The sequence below is a fragment of the Dermacentor silvarum genome, chromosome 10 (assembly GCF_013339745.2).
Source record: "Dermacentor silvarum isolate Dsil-2018 chromosome 10, BIME_Dsil_1.4, whole genome shotgun sequence".
Classification (NCBI taxonomy): domain Eukaryota; kingdom Metazoa; phylum Arthropoda; class Arachnida; order Ixodida; family Ixodidae; genus Dermacentor; species Dermacentor silvarum.
The window spans coordinates 97,864,098-97,868,759 of NC_051163.1; positions in this window are offsets into that span (position 1 = coordinate 97,864,098).

Consider the following 4,662-nt stretch of genomic DNA (forward strand, 5'->3'; position numbering starts at 1 on the left):
ATACCCCAACAATACGTCAATAGAAAATCAACAGTCATTTTTTGTACGGGTAGGCTCCCCGCACACTGCTTCGCATGACATCAAATCCCACGGGGCGTGGGATTTGCCGCCCTTTTTTCTTCTTAGTTGTTATATTTTAATTGTATTGTTTAAAGTATATGGCTTCTCCGTGCCTATTGTCCTTGGTATCTTTTTTTCTCGTGCAAAGTGATGCTGTACTTAGTTTCGAAAACGGCTGCACTTTGTTCTTTCAATAAGACTTGTAGATTAAGAACTTGCTTTACTTTGTTCTGCATAGAAAAAAAAAGAATAAAGTTCGTGCAATCAATTGAAAACACTAAATATTGTCCCTTATGTTCTTGCAATTTTCAAACGTGGTGACCGAATGCCATGGGTGTTTAAATATAGTACTGAATTTAAAATCCCGAAAAACTAGGCAACATTTCAGCCTTCTGTACAGCGCTCGTTCGTGCCCGCCTGTCTCCACCTTCGTTGCAGTATTTCTTGCGCAACATCAGCTCTACATGCACCAAAAAGGACGAAATCCCTTGTAAATGTGGTTTAATATGCGTGCTTAAAAGGTGAATTGGTGTACTTCTGCTTATTAGCAGCTTTTCTGGCACCATTTTTGAAGAAAAGAGTTAAGCCTTAATTAAATAAAACAACATCGTAAACAGAGCGCTATCCCCTTGAACATCTTCCCCCCCCCCCCCCCCCCCCGTATTCTGGTAACACTCCCCCCCCCCTCCCGAAGTCGAAATTCTGGATAAACCCCTGCTCTTGGCTTCCTGTGACGCAACTTTTTCAAAGCGCCATCTTCCTATGCAAATTATGTAGAACAGAACACGCCCCCCTAGAACACGTTCTATGGTACTGCGCACATGTTCAGGATGAATATGCAGTCTCCCCAGAACAGCTTGGGGCGCGGTGGAAAGCCGCGCTGATCAGCTCAGATCTGCAAGATCAACTATGGGCCATCCAGCGAGCTCAAGAGGCGGCCGGCAGACAGGGTCTCTCACCGCCTCTGGCGCGGCCTAGGCCTCGACCCGCTGGTCTCAATAAAGTTGTTTCACTCATTAAAAACTAATTCTGTATAACACTTTAGTCCGTATATATCTAGAATATGCATCTAGAATCTGGGATCCCAGTCAATTCATTCTAATCGCTACCCTCGAATCTGTACAGAATCGCGCGGCACTGTTTCAAGTGCACCAAAAACTATTTCAAACCCTGCTACATATTTGTGTGTTTAGTTGTCATGTACATGTACGGACGCCATATGCTTTTGCAGTGGAGTCGCTCCGAGCCAGGATTATAGCGTCAGCTGTACACGCAGCATCACGGAAGATTGCCTGGTGGGCATGCATCTTGGTCGTCGCCTGTAGGCTCCGTCTAAAATCTCCGAACGGTAGCTCGTTGACGTCACTCATCTTCACCGCAGAGGGAAAGAAATCCAATTATAATCAACACAGAACATTTCTTTTTATCATGGCGCCAGTTTACTATCGAAAGAGCATTTTTGTTAAGAACCCTTCCGAAGGCTTCGCTTGAAGTGGACTGCTTCACCGTTTTCTTTTTTCTTTTGGAGCTGCGGAACTCGGTTTCAACATGTCACTTGCATGCATGACACGTTCTATGCAACAGGGCAAACTTTGGGCACGGGAGAGCGGCAGCCATGCAGTCGTTGCTCACGAATCCCTTTTCCTGCTATGTGTAGTTTGTCATGCTGCTTGTACCATGACTTCCTCGGTCTGCTGAGCTGTCAGCAGCGATGTCGGCACCACCACTACCTGATCTGTTGGCATCGGAACCGACGATTGGCTGTTCTGGCCTACACGACACGGACATGCGCAACACCATCTTCATAGCTGACCACGAAAGGGCGTCATCATCGACAGTGCTGACATACGAAAGTGTAAGAAACGGACCTCGACTACCTATCTTCAGCGGGCACGGGAGAGCGGCAGCCACGCAGTCGTCGCTCACGAATCCCTTCTTCTACTATGTGCAGGTTAGTAATAGCTCAACGCGTTATTTCAGGCGTACGAGTAATGCTAGCCTACGGCTTCTCCCGTGCCCAAGTGTTTTGTTCATAACGATATGTGAATGTGTACTTGTTGCGAAACAACTGCTGGTCTGCCACGACAATGACATGAATCCCGGGCCTACCCATAGTGATGTGCTAGCTGCCATGGCAGCCCTCTCTGAAAAGGTTGATACATGGCACAAGGAATTAATGGATGCCTTCCATGAACTGAAAGTTAAGCAAGAAGTGCTGGCGCACAAAGTTTGCGACGTGACGAATCGGTTGACTGCTCTTGAGGTAATCGTTGAAAATATTGAATGCAATAGATCTGAAACTGAAATCTCCACCATAGTATGAGAGTTAGCCCAAAGACAGAACGTCTTAATACCTTAATGCCTGGACGACTTGGAAGACAGTTCCAGGCGTGAGAATCTTTTTGTTTTACGGCATCCCCGACAATTCAGCTGAAACATGGGCTCAGTCAGAACGCTCTGTGCGTGATTTGCTCTCAAGAGTGCTTAACTTGCAATTATCTGAAAGGGGCATTTCTAGAGCACACAGAATAGGCAGTTTTAAGGCCAGCAAAACCTGCCCTATTATTGAAAAATTCTCTTCAACGAAGCTAAAGGACATTATCTTTTCCCAAGGAAGTAAAATTAATTCACTGCATCACTGAGCGTGGGAAAGCCAGCTTACAAAGACCAACCTTACACCGATCCCCTTAATGTCGGCTTCACTTTTAAACTGAAATGCATTGCTGGAAAGACGTTTTTCCAGAGGCAATATAAATGGTCTTATATTAAAATGTCAAGGCCCTAGCACCTTTTTTATTATTTTATTAATTGTTTGCTATTGCCCCGACGCGCACAGGTCTGGTAGAAATGTATGAGTTTCCTCGTAGCAGAATTAGGTTTTCTCGTACATTCAAATTACAATCCGACGCCGTTTGGTAAACAATCCGATGGCGAACACGACTCCAAGTGGTGAAGTCGTACATTACCATTTTTCTGGCGGATTTTCACTGTGAGAAATTCAATTTTTGTTCACCAAAACCTTGCACCACGTTGAGGGCCTGCGCGGTTGATGTGGTTGGATGATTTTCTCCGGCACCCGCGATCACATGTGCACGCCGGTTGCAGACGCCATATTTTCTGCGACACGGGGCCCTATACGCGATCGCGTTAAAATCTCTGGCATAACTGTCGGTGAAGATTTTTGTAGATCAACCCATATATCGCGTAAGAAGTTGATTGAACTTTGTACGTCGAAGGGCCAGTCAGGTTTACTGCGATGTTATAAACTCATCATAAATAATAAAACATATGCTTACTGCGGAGCTACTGACTCAATGCGCAAAATAGAACCTGTTGCTGACACGCACGCCCGGGGCAATGCTGGTGCAACTTCAAGTTCATCATAGCCATTAAGAAAGATGCAAACGTTGTATCGCTGCTCTTTAGAAATGCACGAAGCGTTCTTAGCAAACGTGTCGCGTTATCATCAGCCATACATTCTTGCACTGCTGATATATTTGCGATAACTGAGACCTCGCTCTCTGCTAAGATACAGAGCTCCGAAGTATTCCAATGTGAGAGCAATTACAATGTACACTGCTGCGATCGTGACGTTCGTTCTGGGGGCGGTGTACTTATTGCTGTTAGCGACATGTTCGCGTTCTCGGCTGTTCCAATCGTATCGTCCTTGGAACTTGTTTTTGTACATGTATCTACTGCAAATCGTGAATTTATTTTCTGTGCATTCTACCGTCCTCCAGCTGCCTCATCTTCTTTTCGTAACGATCTTTATGATGCCCTTAATAGCTTTATAATTAGATTTCCCAATTCGCCTCTGTTTATTTTAGGTGACTTCAACTTTCCTACAATACTATGTGTTGTAGCTCGGGAACAAGAAGGCTGCTGTGACACGTTTCATGGCGAACAGTTTAATCTGATAACCCAGCATCTTGCTTGACAATATATACACACACAAGTTGCGGAACGAAAGCCGTGACGTCACCGTGCTTTGTCCTTTTATTAGATACAACACTATGGAGCAACAATTCCTCTACCGTAAAAAATGTTTCCTCTGAATGTACGCAATTCCTTAGTCTTTGTGCTGACTTTTACCTTACTCAACTCGTTCATGAGCTGACTCGTAGAACCGCAACATCTTCCAGTATTCTTGACTTACTATTTACTACCATTCCAGAGTTTGTTTCTGAGTTAACTTACCTCCCAGGATTAAGTGGTCATCCATTGATTCACTTTACTTTAAAAACACGACACAGAAATACGCAAAAAATATATAATACGCAACTAGAACTCAGCTGATACAAGTTCAATAATAGCTGAGTTAGAATTATTTACAGAAGGCTATATCAGCAACTTCGGCAAACATTCCGTAGGAGAAAACTGGACCATGTATAAAGAAAACGTTCTATATCTGGTTAAACGATATGTTCCAAAAAAGAACATCATCTATAATCCCTGGTCACCATGATTCAATCTTTTATAAAGCGCCTATCAAATAAAAAAGGAAAGAATGTTCCGTCGTGCAAAGCGAACTAAATATGCTGATCACTGCGGAGCATATCAGCGAGTTCATAAGGACCTATTCAGTGCGCAAAAGGTTCTTTT